The 19327-nt window shown below is 39.8% G+C and overlaps 1 protein-coding gene across 1 annotated transcript in view; it reads left to right on the top strand.

The window, feature by feature from the left end:
- Window positions 1-314: 314 nt before the first annotated feature.
- PDZRN4 (PDZ domain containing ring finger 4) overlaps window positions 315-19327 on the top strand; it is a 264705-nt gene continuing 245692 nt past the window's right edge. Inside the window, exon 1 of the mRNA XM_059847080.1 lies at window positions 315-462. The gene's annotated coding sequence lies outside the window, so the exon portion shown is untranslated. The remainder of the gene's footprint in view (window positions 463-19327) is intronic.

Raw genomic sequence — 19327 nt, 5'->3', positions numbered from 1 at the left:
GCAAGTGATAAGGAGCCTGATCCCAAAGGTAAGGTCCCAGGGTGAGCTGGGGGTGAAACTGCTGTCCCTTAGTCACCCCCAGACTATGGGCAGGCAGAGGGAGTCCTCTCAGAGGAATCTCCTCCTGTCCCCAGGGAGTGGGCAGGCACCCAGATGACTCTGTGCAGGAGCAGCACACAAAGAAACTGGCAGCAAGAGCTCACCTCTCCTGGCCCTCAGCTCGAAATGGTAATTAGATAGAGGAAAGAGCCACTCTTCATATATAGCCAGTGCCAAGCCTATATCCTACTACAACAAGGAGCTCCCAAAGAGAGACCTGGTGCTCTCCTCCACACCCAGCCAAGCCCAGATTATTGAGAAATTTTCCATGTAGCTAGAGAGCACCTGCACAGCTGCACAATCCCTCCTGAGACGTGGATTCACCCAGACTGGGTCTGATAGACAGGCCAGACCAGGACAGAGGTGAGTCTGATAATTGTTGGGGCTGTCATAGGGTCTGTTTGTCCCTTGGGAAAACCAAAGCTGTCCAGGATGACTCCTGAAACGTTCCTGGTGTCTGCTTGCAGATGGGCTGGCAGAAACCTTTTTGGGAAGGGTGATGTAGCTTATGTGGAATTTGTGTGGTCATGCACCATCCTACCATTCTACTTTGCTCCTTGCTGAGGCAGAAGGGAGAAGCAAGTGCTACACCTGGGTAGCAGAAGAAACACTTTTCAGAATATCATCTGCTGCAGGGCCAGCATGGGGGCTTTTGGATGTGCCTGAGGAGGTGGAGGCTGCAGGTTGGTGGTGCTTCCTGAGCCTCCTTTGTATGCTTGAGCAGAGTGCTGGCCATCAGGGTGCCCTGTGCTTCCCCAAGGCTGTCACAGGCCCCTGAACCACTTCACTGATGCTGTTTTCTGAAACGTTTCATCATTTAAGCTGCAAAATATATCAGAACTATGCTCTCCCCTTCCAGCACATTTCTGTCTCAGTTCAGGTCTCTCTCTCAGCTGGTTGGTGTGCCCCCCTAATGCCCTAAACAGGAAGGGAGACCAATTAGGTGACAATCTGCACAGGAAGGTGTCAAACAGGGCACAGGACTTGTGAAGAGTTCTGCCTCCTCTTGCAGTGCATTAAATGGTTAAAATAAAAAATCTGACACAGTGTCTTTGGGGATGAGTTTAAACAGTAACAACAATCTAACAGCTTCCCTTCCTGGGGTCCAACAACTGTAAATAGAAGTACTCAGAAATAATCACTAGTTTAAATAATCTGCACCTGTGTGTCACATTCAGGTTCAGATTTGGCTCTTGATATCCTTTGAATTTAAGGGTCACTAATTTTCCCTTTAAAAAATTCTGTAAGACTTCTACCACAAAATAGATGAAGTTCCATACAGACTAAAGCACATAAGTTCACACATTCACTTCAGGAGTACCATTGCCTTACTCTTGCTTTCCTGCATTGGTAGGGTTGGACCCACAGGTTTTAAAGCAATGCAGCTTATTCAGGTAAGTGGAGACCTTCAGACTTGTTTATGAGAACCATTCATCTTACCAGGCTTTAAAATATTATCAGCACTAGGTTTAGTTTCCAATTGGTCATATGAAAAAATGTGGTATTCCCTAGTTTTTCTAAGCCACTTCTCATTTTCTTTATTGTGGTTTCAGGATCTGTGTATAATATGACACTTTTTACTGTGATTTATGGCTTTAGGTGAACAATATGCTGTATGTGGTGTTAATTGCAGAGGATGGAATCCAGAGGCATTAAAATGCTCGTCTTCCTTCTGTGCTAATGAGCTTTGATTTCTAACCTGTCAGCAGGGATTATGTATTAGAACGTCGTGTTTATGATTCTCCACAGCAGCTCAAGTGTCAACACTGTCATCCAAGCACTCTCCATTCCCTCCTCCCCAGACTAGTTTTGACAAAAGGGAAAAATTGATTTGCACTGAGACTTGGCTTAGGCAGTGTCTGAATGCAGTAAGGGTAAAATGGAAATAAATACAGGAGCTCAGGAAAGGGCTCCAAAGGAACAACTGGTCATTTTGGGGAAAAATACACCTTTTAATGATACTCTATTCCAGAGAATAAGATATTAAGTTTTTTTTTTTAAGTGGATGGCCTCATTCTGTCTATAGGTTTGAGCAGGTGGTAAGAAATACAGATCTCCTAACAGCTAATAAAAGTACTGAAGGAGTTTCCTTCTCTGGATTTATGGTAGTCAAACCATCTCCCTACTTAGGCTTCCCATTTCTCAAACAGAGCTAAATGCTTCCTACTTCTCTCAGGTAAGAATGAATTAATATGCTATTATCCACAGAAGAGACATACCAGATAAACCCAGGTAGTGTCTTTCAGAAGAAGCCTGGATTTCCTTCTCAGTTAGTTAAAAAAAAGAATAAAATATTAGCTTTGACTTTTTCTGATCAATTTTGGTATTACCTCACACAAGTCTATCTGATATTTGGCAGTATTTCTATCAAACATTTCCATCAAACTTGAAAACAATATATATATATGTGTGTGTGTATATATATATATATATATATATATATATATATATGTATGTATGTATGTATGTATGTATGTATGTATGTATGTATGTATTCTTTGGAAAGAAACTGAAAACCTAAATTGGTATGTCAATATGCTAAGACTTCAAAAATTAAATGGTAAGACAGGACGTGTCTTACCATTTAAAGAAAGAAAATGTAATAAATGTAAATTCATCTGTCAAGTGTTTCTTATGACGTGCACTTGATATCATCAGATGCTATATGTTCTGCTGCACATTTAACTGGAAAAACAGGAATAAAAAGATATTAATGATCAAGGCAGCTGCATCAGTGTTTCATCTGGTTCCTTATAGCATTGCTGATATAAAACTTTAAGACTGTTTTCTTTTTTTTAATTATCTGGTTAATCCAGTCATTCTTTCTCATTTTTTGAAAGCCTGAATATTTGTGTTTCCTACATTTTCATTTTTTTAATTCTCTAGATACAATGTTGCACTGACATAGGTCTTTTTATTTAATTGCCATGTTTGTTTTGAATTAAAACCAACCTGTCTGCACTTAATAATGCAAACAATTAAATATTCTCAGCAAGATTCTCACTGTGCCAGCTGAGCATCCTCAGAAGATTTTTTTAAACTGCTTTATATGTTGCTTTTAATTACATTCCTTTCCCAAGCGATTATATCCTCATGTAAGCCCCATTCCTGCAAGCTATCCTGGCACAGAAACAGAGAGTTAAAGACAGAAGAGTACTGGTAAGGACTGCTGCAGAAAAAAGGCCTTTTGGTCAAAGCTGAGGGATGCCAGGAGCCCTGTAAACTTTGCAAATGCTTCTCTCTGGTAAAAAAGCCAAAGGAAAAGCCGAGTAGTTTTGGAAGCACAAGGAAGCAGTCGGCTCTAGCTACCCACCCAGACCACCTCCAGGAGGACCAGGAGGAGATACAAAGTACAGGAAGAATCTTCCTTTTGGGAAAGAGTGTGCCTGATGGTGGGCCCCCTGAATTCCCTTTTTTTGAATCAGAGGGTTATAGCTCAACTCCTGCTTGAGGAGAGAGCTGTGAAGGTGGCATGGTGAGCCCAGGGGAGACTTTGCAGAGAGGAACTGTGATGTCCAGGAAGAGCCAGCACACATCGCTGGCTGCAAGGCTATGACTTGGAAAGAAAGCAAGGCTGGCAGGGAAAAGTCCATGCTGGTCACCCAGATTTTTCCTTAGAGGGAATAAAACTGCTGGAACCAGGTCCTACTCCATGCCAGGACTAAGTGTTGTGAGTATTTGAGGACCTGTTTCAGCAGAAAAAATTGCTCAGGAGTTCTGGCCCCAAATGTGTCTATTTTTAATGGCACCCCAATGCAGGCCTTGATCTCTGTGTTTTAGAAACACACACTAGCTGGCTCTACTGGTTTGATGCACAAAAAAACCTTCCAGGGTACAAGATTCAGGAGAGACACAGCTGACATATAGCTGACAAAACCTTAGCTGACAGCTGGCAAAACTGACTAATTTCCAGCTAACACAGATGATGGACTTCTGTTATCCTACTGGCTGGAGCCAAGAAACCAAAGATGGACAGCTCCAAAACTTTAGAGCTAGGTGGGACTATCCCAATTTACTCACCATCTACAGACATACATAAACCAAGTCAATCCAGCCTGTTTGCTGCAGTAGTCTTCATTGCTCAAGCTCAGGCTGAAGATTGAAACTCTCTTGGTAATACAATGTTATCTTCGTATTAGAAACTGTGTTAATTTTAGGTACTCATTCTTGTAATATTTTCTAAAATGAAAATGTCTTTTGTTATCTCTGTTTGGTGTATAGGAAGCATGGCAGGTCCAAGCATGATGATACTTACTTAAATAAAAGTGAGGTTTTTATGTTTTCAGATCTTTTCCCTAGCAATGAGAACTAGGCAGCAATATGTGGTGGAGGGTTGTTCACCTTTTAATGCAAGTTGCAATTCTGACATGACTGCAAAATTCTGGGAGGCCAGGCAAAGGCAGTTGACTATTGAGTTATTACTTTTTTAAGACAATATACTATTCAAAAGCATTATTTTTCATTCCTATCTTCCAGTTGGAGTTTCTACTTATTCAGCTAGACCTTAGTAAGTGAAGAGTTAATTTCACATTCTGCACTAATGCAGGGTGAAATCAGGATGAGCCTTGCATTAGGAAAGTATGATTAGCTCCCTCATACTGATGACCCTTAAGTCCTTAATGTAGATATTGATTTCCAAAACACAATCACCCTTCTGTAACAGTGACCTACATTCTTATGTCAAGGTTAATGACATTATGTTAACCATATTCAAGTGCGTGTGGTTCAAAGGAACACAGCTTATCAAGCAATCCAGATTGCTCCCATGTCACATCTTTATTTGAAGCTAGCAGTCATCATTGATTTTTTGCAATATTTTTAAAGCAAAGCTTCCTCATAAGCACTAATGGTCTTGGCTGAAAGTGGATACGAGAGAACACAAGGAAGAAAATTATGCAAATTTTAATTCTGTCTTTCTTAAATTCCTCCTTTGACTTTTAGCAGATGAAAAATAGTTTTTACCAGGTGAGATGGTGTTGCCTTTATGGAAATAATTCTTGGAGAATCTCCTTGGCATAATTTTTCCACCTCTTAATCAAGTTTTTCAAGGAGTAGAGCCAGTGTTGTGATGATGGCTGTCTCAGTTTTAGTGTCTAGAAGGTAAAAAAGAAACCAAAACGAGCTGGGTTTTCTCATTCTGCAGTGTTTTTCTCCCCACTCAGTAGTTTTGGGAAGAGACAGATGCTTTTGATTTCTTCAAGGACTCAGTTCCTCTGCTAGAGGAAAGATTAGCAAAACTGCAGAGCTGCTGTACAATATTAGAAATGGGGAAACAAATTTATTTTCTGCTAGTTGCATACCATGAGAAAGAAAAGCTGTAGCACATGAAACTAAATGTGGTTCCTCTGTGCCATCCAGCTCTGAAAGCTGAGGCAACTGCACTTCTTTATCAAAAGGTACAGGAGAGTTCAGGTCCCCATTCTGGGATGGCATGTGAGGGCCAAGGCAATGTTTCTAATAAAAGCTTTCTCTGGAGGAGTGAACGCCAACAAACAGAAGTAGAAGAGACTTATCCTTATCACAATTATTTTTACAGAAAGAATGTAAAGTCTGTTTATCCCGTAGTGTCACTGTAATATGAACACAAGAATGCATTGCTATTTCTTTGCTACAATACACTAATGCATCTTTAAAACAAGAATTTTATGAGTTGACATGGATGAAGAGCATAGCTATTTATGTATCTCTACCATGCAATAGTTGAATATATGTACCTACAAAAATCGTGCCTTCTATCTAGTTTCCACATTCCTTTCACCTTTTTACCCCATTGGTATGAGTTGTATGTGCTGTATGCAGGAACAAGAGGAGAAAAACAACTGAGTTGTTGTGCCCAGTAAGTCTGTGATGCTGTGAACTCAAAAATGAAGATAACAGAAGCGTACTGATATTGTATAGAAGAAGCAAAATCCTGAAAAAATAAGCCCATGACAAACAATTCAAAGGCAATGTTTAGTTTCTGTGCTGAATCATGTATTTACCACACATTAATGCATAAAGAGTCAAAACAGGGAAAAGCAGGTCCCCCTGCATCCACTTGTATTTGAATTATTTTTTCTGCTGAATATAGATGTCCTTTAGCCACATAAAAAATTGGGATGGTAGATCTTATGTGTATAGCCTTTGGACTGTGCAGCAGTCAAGATTTTTAATTTTCTTCATTTGACTATGATCCCCAGACTGAAAAAGTTTCCCCTTGTAAATAATTCAGCTTCTCTTCCCGTGACTGCAACAGAAGCCTGCTTTTATGCCTGCCAACACTTATGTGTACAGCATGGTATGCAAAAGAGTGCCCAAATTAAAAGATTTATTAAAATTTTTTGCTATGAGAAACTTATAATGCTATGAGCAAGTTTTCTTTGTTGCAAATGTCCTTCCATAACTTTATTTTGAAGAAACTTTTTGTCCAACACAAGTCATCCATAAAGCTACAAAGCAGACACTCTCTGGCACTCAGCTTCTGCTTATCTGGTGTTATCCAGAGCGAAAACAAACGCACCCCAGGGAGGACTCCAGGACAGGCCACTGTGCAGTGGAGGTGCAGGGAGTCACATACTGCTCTGTGCAAGGGCTGGCTTGCCCTCAGGGAGCCCCAGGAGTGCACCCTGGGGTGGGTGCTCACAGCCCCCCTGGCAATGCCCCGTCCCTCTGTCCCCTCTTGGGGACTGAGGGTGTCAATGTACTGCCCAGGGGTCCTGCCTGGAGAGCAGTTCCGATTTCTGAATAGAGGTGATCAAAGACAGACTGGAGCACTTTCCAAGAATCTTTTGGAGAACCATGGGAGCTGATGGGACAGTTGAAGTATTTAGTACATCTTTTTACTACAAATAAGCTTGTCACTCTTTTAGGTAAAAGAAGGCAACTCCTATCCCAACTTTTGCTGCCTTCTCCTTTTGGAAGGAGCCAGTCCTGTAAGCCACAAAACTCCTCCAGCAGGCAGAAGTGCTGCAGGGGCACTGTGAGTGAGAACAACTCTGCAGGATGGGGATCAATAGGAGACTGTGATGGGGATGTGCCAGCAACAAGTTTCAGAGGAGTCGTGCCAGTGGCACTAGTGTTGCAGGGCTGGTTAGCAGGTGGGGAAGAGCAGCAGAGCATTGGTTTGGTGGTGTCTAATGGCTGAGTTTAACTGAGGCCATGAAGAACATGAAGAAGAAGCCATGGAGAATATATTTAGAGATTTAGATATAATTAATATATAATTAATATATTTAGAGCTGATTGTGTGGGTCTTATATCTAGAAACAGAGATGTGAATGCTTTGGCCAAATGTAGTAACAGACCTTATGTATTTCATACCCTTTGAGAAAGAGATTCTGATTCTCTAAGAATAGGCACTGAGCTGTGAGTGAGACATAAAGATATCAAACTGCTGCCTCACTGAGCTGAAAGAAGCATTTCAGGACTACTGCCAACACAGGTTGGAAAAACAGTGTTTCACCTAGTGACACTCCTTCAGATTTTTCAAATTGATTGTTAAATTATTATTATTTCCCAAATAAAAAGAAAAAAAAAAAAGAGAGACCTATTTACTTTAATCTTTCTTTTTAAACCTAGTTTTTTCTACCCAAGGAATATCACTTGTTATTCATCCCTAATTTGGCTTAGTTTTCTACATTTAAGCAGCATGAGGGAAAATTTCAGTGTTTCTGAAATAGGGTTCTCTAGAAAAATGAGCCTGGCACATTTACTGCCTGACACTGCCTGGCATCCATTCAGCTGCAAGGATACAAAAGGTTTTACCCTAGTGCTAGTAAAGAGAATCTCAATCCTTTGTCTCACTGAGCAGACACTGGGATTTGTCTTCATGCAGTTATTGGGAAAATATGGGGAATACATTTTAACAGATCTCTGACAAGACCTCTAATCCTGATTTTAATTGAATGTTTTTTTCAGGAAATATTTTTAATGTTGTTTTTCTCTGCTTGTCCAATTTGTATACTCCTGAGAGTGAGGAGATGACAGGAATTAATGCCTGTTTGCATTAACCCCAACTTTATTCTCACTAAATTAACCATGATTAATGTCAGGAGGCAAAGGAGCAGCATCAAGCTATTTTCAACAGCTCTGTCTGTACTGATGAGTTCAGGAAACAAAAAAATAACCCCAACAACCAAGTAGTGCCATTGCAATGTTGTTTACAAAAAAACCCAGCCAAAAGATGAATTATTTTAAAGACAAGGTTTGTTCCTCAGCCTCAGACAACATCCTGGTAAACTGAGAGTGGCTATAACCCTTTGAAACCTCAGTTAAGAAGCATGAATCAAAAATGCAAGCATTACCCCCAAAAGTAAACCCAAAGGAAAAAATATCAGGATGGTCAGGGACTGGTACAGGGAAAGGCAAAACAATTAGAAGAAAAGAAGCAAATACTAGAATCCTTGAGAAAATGGAAGAGGAATGGGAATGTTTGAATGAGTAAAGGAAAGCAGAAATTTGTAGGCATGATTTCCTGCATCTGTGTTTCTAGACTGTATTTAAGATAGTAGATTTTTTTTTTTTTGACATTGAAAGTGTTTGCTCTTGGTTTTTTGTTGCTTGTTTTCTTCTTTTTTAACTTGCCTTTTTAAGACTGTCTAGGTGGCCTTGCAGTGCACTGAGAAGTGGCTATTCAAAAACAATCTTTTGTTTAGGGAGAATTCATTTTTACAAACACATTATATTTTAACATGTAATGGGGAGCAAAAGAACGGACAAACTAATCAGGAATGCTGACCTTTTCCAGCCAGTGAAATGAGCAGTTTGTGCTCTCATTTTGTCCTCATTTGCCCAAATTCTTTCACATACAATAAGAAATTATTTTGCTGAAGAATCCATGCCATAACAGTGATCTTGCTCGGAATAAATCCTTCGAGGAATTTTCTTGTTTACTCAAGGAGTGCGAGTTCTACCTTTAGAAAAGCTTCTGCTGACCTTTTCATTTCAAATGGAGTTTTATGCAAGGAAAGGAAACCTTTTTCCTTGCAGTTGAAGTGATAGGAAATGGCTGAAGGAATAAAATTGTCATGGGTGACCACTTACTGATGTCACTTTTTTCAGGCATTCAGCAGTGCAATCATTTTAGGGAGAAACAATTGGCAAGCAGCCCTGTGTTTTCACTGGACTATGGCCCTGCCACTTGTAATCTCGAGGTATGGTCTTTGGTTAGGAGGTCTACTGCCCTTGGTGGGTTTCAGTGGAGTCCAACAGGCTCCTTACATAGGCTTTCAGAGCATTCCAGTCTTACCCACATAATCATAATGTACTTTGTCTTCTGGCCAGCCTGGGGAGAGTGGCTGGTATGAGTCATGTGGATTAGAACTTGATATTTCATAATAACATTGGTGGATTCCAAACAAATTTCTTTTCTTCCCTCTTCCTCTCTCTCTCCCTTTGAATACGCTGTCAACCAGTTTTTCTTTTCCTGAAGTAAAGAAGATAAAGCAGTCTGTCATCCCTCTCAGTCCCCAGTATGGGTGTGGAAACCATTGCACAACATTGCAGTAGAGTGAAAAGGTCTCATCTAAGTGCGTGACGTGACTTTGTGCAACGCTTAAATGCAACAGAAGGAAATTGTATTGCTTACTCAGCATTTATTTAACTATTTGGAAAAGTATATCCTCGGTCAAATGATTTCTAATTTAATAGCAGGAATGATCTTATAAAACTTTAAACCCTCATTCTAAATAATTATGCTGCTGCAAATATGTCCTTTCTTCCTCTAAAAAAAAAAAAATATTGTGCATGCAAGAGTCAAAAATAACAAAATAAGACATTTAAATTTTATCTTTGGCAAACAAATAGAAATATTAACATCAGCAATTTTAATCTGCAGAGCAAATCTTCGTCCTCAAGTTTTTTTCACAGCCTTTTTCTTTCCAAAGTAAAGCAAAGTGTTTTCTCAAGAAACCAGACAGGCAGTCACATGTCGCAGAAACCAGGCTAGATTTAATTCAGGACTGATAAAAATTGTCAACAATAACATGTAGTGCTAGCCATTATATGTTTTAGTGTGTCTGCATCTAAGCTCACTCAAAACATGACATACCAAATGGGACAAAAACACTAAGATTTCTTTTCCATCTTCTATACATATTTTGACATGTGAACCATACTGACAAAGGTGCAACACTTCCTCTGAGATCCCTGGGGTATTTCTTTTAGTCCATTTCATGCCAGAACCTGCCATGAGGCTTCCCAAGACAGTTATTATGAAGAATAAGAACAATATTTGTGGACAAGTGTTGAGTGGACCACTGGCTGAAAGCACAGATACCTAAACAAGAAAGATGAAACTACATATCAGGGACTGGGCAAAGCAATCTTTTGATCCAGCATACTTTTTTCTTTTTTTTAATAATGCTGTGGCAATGAAATTTAGATTTTTTTTGTACCATTTTATCTCAAAGTGCCTGTAACTTCATCCAAAACCTAACTTACAGTATTCCTTAGCTACAATAGATGTGGATAAGGCCCAACACATTTTCTTCTCAGCTACAAGTTTTATAATATAGACAATGCTTTGAGTAACATTTGTTAATTATGAATGCAATTGGTCTCCAGATGTTTGTATACATGTGTTGCATTTGCAAACATAATTTCTGTCACAGGTGCTTCTGTAAGGTTTGTTTCACACATGCTGTGTTTCAGTTTGCAGTAATGTTTGGGTGCCTATTCAAGCCTGGATTAGGCTAGTTTAATGTCACGTGGTTTGCCTCTCAGTTAAAACTCAGTAACTCTCAGTTAATCTTAAGGTGTAATACGAAGAATATTATTGCAGTTTGGCCATTCTAACTTGATAATATTTTACTGTGTTCCCATTGTCATTGTTCTGCTCCAAGTGTGCTGGCCAAAGCACCATGACAGCAGAGCTGTTTGGGATCCTGTAGGACAAACCCATTGGGCATCTGCTAAGAGATAAAGTAATTTGTCTGCAGATCTCTTCTGGAGAAAATTTTCTGGAGCAAATACAACAATCAGTGGTGGAACAAAAAGTGAGGGATTCACTATATCTTGTGTTGCTGAAATCATTCACTCGAATAATTGCATTTTATTCAAACAATCTTGGGAAAAGGTAAAAATCCAAGGCACCTGAAGAGCTCTAGTACCTACAGGGGTATGAAAGGGTTTGGCATGGCAGCTTTTCAGTTATGTTTGTAAACCCACACTAAATGTTTGTGTGCTCCTTTCTGGTGCATTGTCATCTCAGCAGGGGCCTTTCACAATTTCATCTGGAACAAGGGCCACCTTTCACTGGAGACCCTACATCAGTGGAAACAGCAGCTCTTTCTCAAGTTCATGAGGACACAAAGTGTTTGTATGTTGTGTTTCATGGGCCTTAGCTGTTCTGGAAGTATAATGGGGAGCTGGCCAGGTGATCCTATGAAAGGAGGAAGAAGTTATAAAACTCCTGGGGATTTGTGATTAGTGAAATTCAACTGCAATACAAAGCATGGGCCCAGTGCCAGGCATAATACATGCACTGTTTCTGGCAGAGCTTATCTTAGATGTATAACTCCAGTATTGAAGATTTTTTTCAATTCTGATTTCTATTTTTTTTTCCAGCTCAAATTTCCTTACATGAAAATCAGTCAAGTGGCTTCAATGTGAGTGAATGCAAATTCTAGTCCTTTGGACTGTATGATTCTGTTTATTTCTGCTTCACTGTCCACTCTGCAATGCTCCTCAATACTTCTTTGTTTCTGCTTCTGACTGTGCTTTTATCAAATTTTCTTGCCATATAAAAATGAGGCTTTGGACCTCATTCAAAGGCCACTGAAATCAGCAGGCTCACAAAAGGTTCCGAGCCAGCTATCACTGACACTACTTCCACCCACGTTCTTTTCATGTAGCATGTTTTGCTTTTATGTGTGCTTTTCTCTTTCACCAGTACTAAAACAAAACCTCCATCACAGTGCAGTCTATTTAATATTCATATTTTGATTTTCCTTTTAATAAGTAACAGTTTTTCATAGCATACCTTATCTTCCTGGGATGGTATGTGAATCCAGTGGGTCTAATGATAAATTGCCAAGCACAAATGGAACTTTAGTTCTCAATGTCACTGACTAATGTTTTTCTGCTTAAATAAATATTACTGTGAAATGATTTACTAAGTCTGTACTAAAATAGATGAGAAATGCTTTTCTGATAGCAATAAAAAAGTAGCCAATCCATTCTCTTGAAAGTGGGGAAGCAGCGTTCAGAGTGAATATATGAGAATGTTTGGTTCATCCTCATCATTAGACTTCATTGTTTTGAAACAGAACTGTAAAAACTTTGATTTAACTTCATTAAATGAGTAAAGTGAATTCTCCCATGCAAGATTTTTTCCCCTTGCCTTTATCCTTTGCATCTAAACCTAAGAACATAATCTGCTCAATGTCTCATTTGAGGTTGCTGTGGAAGTTCCCTATTCATCATTGCACTCCTTGGCTCCCACCTGTTAGAAGCCATCATTCAAAAAATTCTGCACTTAATATATTCAACAAGTGGACTCTACTTCCTTCTGCTCCATTCAAAGGGAAGATGCCAAGCAAACCCATCTCCTGGACAGCCCTTCAGGGCTCTCCACATTTCCAGTATTTCACAAGAGCTTCAAATTTTACGGGACACAATGGGACAAAGAAAGAATTGTCACAAGACCGAGCAGATACCCAGGGGGATGCCAGGAACACAGTGCACTGGCACTGGCTGCTGGGAGCAAGATCAGTGCCAGCAACAGCTCTGTCCATCAGAGGACATCCAAAACAGCCTCACTGTGCCAGAGATCTGAGACCTCCCCATGCTGAACCTGGGTTTGCCTGTAGATCCTTGGGCTCCCACTAAAGTTTTCCCATTCGAAGAAACAACCAGTTCAAGCTGCAGAATTTTAAAAACACTTCTATATTTTTTTTTTGTACACAAGTCTACAAACCCCCAAACATTTTCATCTCCTTACTAGCCTTTAATTATACTAACTGCCAATAGGTTCTATTACTTGTCCAAAAAAAATGCTGCCCGTTGTGTAATTTTTCAAACTGTGATTTATGAAGCATATTTGTGTAACATTAGGTCATGTTTGTCAGAGTTTAACTTCTTATTTGGCAACTACACCATTAATTAGCAATATTGCTGATAACCTCCATTTTATATAACCAGTGAGCTCTTTTTCTGTATGAGCTGGCAGTGGAAAACAAGAAAAAGATTTTTGCATGGTGCCACAAGTCTGGATAAGAATGACCAGGGAAATACACACAATATTCTATGGGATTACTGTCTGTTAAACATTCTTTATTTTTTGACAGGCACTATTTTCTTGTATATTCTTATTGTGATTTCCTTTCTTTTCAGCATTACAGTACACTCTTTTTCATTTTTCAAAAGCATTCTCTTTTTTGAATGCTTTCTGAGTTTGCAGTGAGGCCAGTAGCATATTCCTGAGGTTGCACATTTCCTGTTGCAATACCCCATTTTTAGCTTCTCACAACTCTTCCAAACTTCCTCTGTACAGAATGCAATTTTCCATCTAACTTCCATTTAACTTATTTTATTTTTCCAGAGAATATTTCTGAATATTTGGGAAAGCTAGAACTGTAGTCCCAGTGTTTTGGGGATAAAGAATATACTTCTACCTGTCTCAGAACTTCACAATTTCTTTTACTTTAAATGTGGTTTCTTTTAAGATTTAGTGCTATGATATGGTGTTTCACAAAAGGATAACCTTATACTAGAAGCTTATCTTTTACTGTCGCTCTGAAAATTCAATTTTGGTCACGAGACAGCCCTTTGAAACACCACATTTCTCTGGAGAAGTTCAAAACATCTCTGTAGAAAGTTGTGATTTGCCAGTGAAAGCCTCCAGAGATGTGACTTCTCCCTGCCACAGCTTCCAGAGCACATCCAAGGACCTTGCAGCCCTAAGCAGGCATATGCAGTTCAGCTTGACATTAGTCATTCTGCGCTGCACTTACAAACCTGGAACATGGGAAAAACACTAAATCCATGTCTCAGAGGGCTTTGTGAAACCAGATTACAGATTACAATGAAGCATACACATGCTGCAATGAAAGGCACTTTAAAGAGCACTTGAGGATGTGAATAACGCTGCTTTCACAACACAGCTTCATGGAGAAGAAAGAGAGCTTGGGCTGTTGTTGTGTTTTAACTCCAGGCAGTTTGTTCACCCTCGCACACCCTCAGTGGAATCAGGAGGATTGGAAAAATAAAGCCTGTGGGATTAGACAAAAAGAGTTTAATGATTGAAATAAAATATAATAATGATGATAATATTGAAAGGGAAGAGAACAAAAAGAAAGAGATAAATAAACCCAAGAGAAACAAGTGATGTGCAATCCAGTTACTCACCACTCGATGAACAATGCTCAGCCTGTCCCCAAGCAGTGATCAGTGCTTCCTAGACAGATCCCCCCAGTTTATGTACTTGGCATGGCCATACCCCTTTGTCCAGATCAGACCAGCTGTCATGGCCTTGCCCTCTCCCAGTTTCTTGTGCAGTTCCTCCCTAGCAGAGCATGGGAAACTGGAAACTCCTTGATTCAGGCTAAGCATGGCTTCATAATAATTAAAACATCACTGTGTTATCAGCATTATTCTCATGATGAATCCAAAAAACACAGCACTGCACCAGCTACTAGAAAGAAAATTAACTCTGTCCCAGATGAAACCTGGACAGCCTTGCACTGAACAAAGGAAGGAAAATAACCTTGTGTTGTTACTCATTGAGTACAGTCAGGGTTCTGCACTAAGAAAGAACCCATGGAAAGGAAAAAACAACATGAACACATGATGAAAGATGGCATCCCAGGACACCTACACTGCCTTGCTGTTTCAAAGTTCCTGGTCAGCATTCATTTTCTAACTCCTGGATTCTTAATAATGGTCTTTAACCTAATCTCTGTCACCAATCTCACAGCTAATAGGTGAAGAAAATGTCTTTGCAGATAAAGTGCTGACCTGGGACCTGGGAAGAGTAGTCTCCTTTTTTGGATTCCACCACATGTTTTTAGGTTTTTAGAGTAGAAACCAAATCCATAAAATAAGTATAATTTTTAAAAATATATAAAGTTATATTTATAAATGGGCAGTTTGCCTGTTGTCTATCACATCTATTTGATACTATTTCAAAACCTTTTGGGGAGTTTTTGACTCTTATTCAGTACTTGTCAGTCTCAGCTGAGGCCTCTAGCTGTCATTCTTAGAGTAATTCATGAGCTCTGTTCAAAGCTTGCTGAAACGTAAGAAAGCTTTCCCAGAGAATCCAGGTGTGTTCATGATGGCTGTGGGAATTTCTCTACAAGCAAACCCCAATCACTGCAAAAGCTCTGCTCTAAAAAAAAAAGAAGACAAGCAATTGATCTTTTTATCCTGAGATGTACTTAAGAGGTTCAAAGTAAATTAGATGTGCAATCAGTGGATTGATTACAGGTACTAAGAGGAAATTTACACTAAGGACATTTGCAAGGGACTGCCAGGTTTGGCTGCAAGCACTTGGGAACCTGCACTCTCTCTCTGATGTGAGAGACAGACAGGGAACCAAGTGGGACATGGCAGGATGTGCAAGTGGCACTAGATGCCTGTATTCAGGAAGCTTGATTGGTTCTGTGCTTCTAAGATAGGACTGCAAGCATTTATTATGGATCCTTCTGTGCATTGCTGAGGCACTATTGTTGAGTCTGCTGTGGCTTTTTGATGTAATAGGAAGAAAAGTCTTAAAACTTTGTCCCAGAATGTAACTCTTTGTACTGGTGCATAAGGTTTTGCTAGTGAAAAACCATTGCAGTCCCAGAGATAAATAGTTGCATTAATATTGTAGACCTAAAACAAGAAAAAGTTTCTCCTGGTTTTCTTCCCTCCAGTTAATTAATTCTAGATGTGAGAATCAGAGTGAAAAGCAGAAAGAGAGGAGTGTGAACAAGGCAGTAACAGTTATGCAGAGATTCATTTAGAGTCTGACTTTAAGAAAAATTCCCCAGAAGCTTCAGCTTGGGCTCAGAAATCAGACTTCTGACAGAGGTACCAGAAAGACTTTCTTGAAGCCCAGTGATACTTAGGAAAATGCTTTGCTCCCAAAAACAAGGGTATTAAATCACTGAGCCACGAGAAGGAGATGTATTTTGATTAGGCACACAGCCTTCCTCTGGCAGCTTTGAAGACCTGCAGACTAGCAGATGGCAACCTAACAAGCAGAGTTGTGTTTCTCTTAGGTTGCCTGATAAATTTTGTGCCCTTGGTTTTGACTGTGTGAGATTTTCATGAACCATTGTTTAATTTCTTTGTACTGGTTTTTTGCCTGCTTCCTATTACAAACTGTTCTTTATTTCTCCTCAGGTTCACTGCTTGTTTGTGCAAGGAGCTTGGCCAGGAAGCCACCATTAGCTTCACTTTAGGCAGAGGTGGAGCAGGCAGTGTCTGGGGTCACAGTGTCTGGGGTCACAGTGTCCCCACTGTGCAGAGCTGAGGTCTTGGCTCAGCCTCCTGCAGCCTCAGCTCTCACACTGGGCCCTGCTCTGCTTGCATGGCTTCAGCAGGCATTTCAGTGTGCTCTGGTGGCAGTGCCTGTATGCTCAGAATGATGGGAATTGCCTGGTGGTGGTGGGTTCTGTGTGTGGATAGTGTTCTCCGTGTTTGGTCTGGGCATGGACAGAACATTAAATTTTCTTTGAACATTTGGGTTAACACAGGAGAATGGCATCCCTGCCTCACTCTTTTTTTTTTTGAGTGACTAATACACGTTTGCTTTGGTTGCTTCCTTCAAATGGTACTGAGGATGCAAGTGGGGTACCCCTCTTTAAAAAAAAAGTAGGAAAGCCTTTTCAAAATGTTGAGAGGGTGACATTTCCAAAATATACCCATGACAAAGAAAGCTGATAGATGCAAATCTTCTCTATGAACTAGAAAATAAGGAAAAAAGGAAGTTTGGCTTGAGGTTCCAGCAAAGAGGAATCAAGTTCCAGGTAAATAATGTAATTATTTTTACTACAACAGTATTGTTTTATTATGATTTTATTGTAAACATGAATTTTAAAAAATCTGAAACAGGAGGGCCTTTTCAGGAGGTATACAGTACAGAAAGGAGAATGAGTCATAGGAAGGGAGAACCAGATAAACAGTGTGTGTTAGGGTATCTGTCACATGCACTAGGCAAACATTCCCTTGCACGGCAGTCCCAGCAGTGCTGTGAGTTACAGGAGAAAGAAGAAGTAGATGGTTATCTCACCTTCAAATTTTAGTTTACAGCTCAGCCCTGATGACAGGAATTCTCTTTGCTTAATCGGATGAGCCAATAAAAATATATGTCCTCTGTTATTCACAGACTATCTATTGCAGCAGTGAGATAGTGTCATTTATTGATAAGAAGAAAAAGTCTCTGTTGGGAAAAATTGCTCTGTTTCTCCTTTTGGGAAAGAGCAGCAGGAGGCCGTCACTGGTTAAGCAAAGGTACAGTTCTGTTGACTTCAGCACAAGCTCGCTCATGCCTCTGTGTCAGACCATTTTTGTTGTGACTTGATGGTGCTGAGACACCTCTCATCAGCTATTCTGGGGATTTCTCACTGTAATCCTTCACATACACCTCCTCCTGCTGCACACCCTTTTTGCTTCATGTAGCAGTTTTTGTCAGAGCAAAGGGGGCAGAAGGAAGGAGGTATGGCAGCACAGAGCAGCACGTCTTTCATCTTTTGGGATACAACTTTGTCAGGAAACAGTGGGGAGGTGTGCCATGCCAGAAGACCCGCTGGAGCAATTACATTTTTGAGAGAAATTATGCCTCTGTACTTCTTTAGTATGAAGTGGGGACATAAAGGTTTCCTTTCCCCTGATCCCTGGGCTGCCCAGCCTGTCTGCTGCCTACCATGCACTGCTGATTTTCCACTTGCACACCTGTCCCTGAGGAAGCCTCCCTGAGCCTGTGAAGGCTTCTGATAGGGACAGCACAAAGGGCTCTTTTTCCATCCACCTCCATCCAAAAGACAGGAGCACAACATGCTGGTATTTCTGAATACTTTATTGAAATATTTTCTTAATTTTCCTAGAAATCAAGAAGTCCAGACTTGCTCCCAACAAAACCAATGGCAAATCCCTATGAAAATAAAGTGAAAAGAGCAATCCCTAAATAGGTGTCCATTCTCATTTCCGAAAGGAAAGGTGCAGACTGCCTTTGACAGTTTTTCAACTAAAACTAATATTCACTTCAACTTATGTCTGAATGATTTAAAATGCAGCAACATCCCTTTGCTCTATTGTAGTCAGACATTCAAGATCCCAGCAAAATATTTATTTTGGATAGTCTCTATATCCAATTCCTCTTTTTATCAATAGAACAATATTTACAGAGGTCAGGCTGCCAACTTTGCCAGACAGACGCCCTTTGCATTCAAGAGAAAACATGATTCATCATAGGATCAGGATTTCAGCTGCAAATTAAAACTTTTCTTTGATAGACTGAAAGAGACAAGTCAATAAAGGAAAATTCTTGATAGCTGGAAAGGAATGTCTTCTTTGAGACTGCCAATATTCAGTTCTGATCACTAATACCTTAATTGATGGATGAGATTTTTTTTCTTTATCTAATTACATCCCAGAGGCAGTGTTTAAAAAAAAAATTGAAAGATAGCTATAAACAACTGTGCTGTATGACAGTGTCAGCTTCTTTTTGTTACCTCTTTGAGACCATGAATATCTTATAATGCATTTGTGCAGCACACAGGACAAAAGTGAGCAAGAGCGAGCTCTGTCCCAAATCTGTGATTCTGTAGAAATTACATATAATTAGTATTAAGCACAGTAAAGAAAATAGCAACGATGAAAAAGTCAGAGATAAACTTACAGACTTGTGGCTTGTTAGTTTTCAGTGCTCCATTGTATCACATGTATGAAAACAGACTTACTCTAGTAGCCACAGTGTGTGACACAGTAGGAAAAATAACCTCTATGCTGGATGAAAAAGACCAGAAGCTTTAGTGAACCTTGTTTTTCAGAGCTGTTACTCATGGTCTTTACTGCAGATATCCCACAAAGCTATTTCTTGACGCTCATTGAAAATATGTAATATATTTTTCATCATGTACCCTTTTAATGATGATTAAATATCACAACCCTACCTTTCAACTAATTGTAATGGTCTTGTTATTCTTGGTTTTGCCTATGATTTCAAACTAATGATCATTAGTAGCAATAACAGTCCTCTACCCTTTTATCATGCCTCACATCTGTGGGACTCTGTGTTAAGCATTACTACGTGCATTACACC

Source organism: Haemorhous mexicanus, chromosome 5 (assembly GCF_027477595.1).
Source record: "Haemorhous mexicanus isolate bHaeMex1 chromosome 5, bHaeMex1.pri, whole genome shotgun sequence".
NCBI classification, from domain to species: domain Eukaryota; kingdom Metazoa; phylum Chordata; class Aves; order Passeriformes; family Fringillidae; genus Haemorhous; species Haemorhous mexicanus.
The sequence above is the reverse complement of the archived record's forward strand: the minus strand, read 5'-3'. Positions and strand labels throughout refer to the sequence as shown.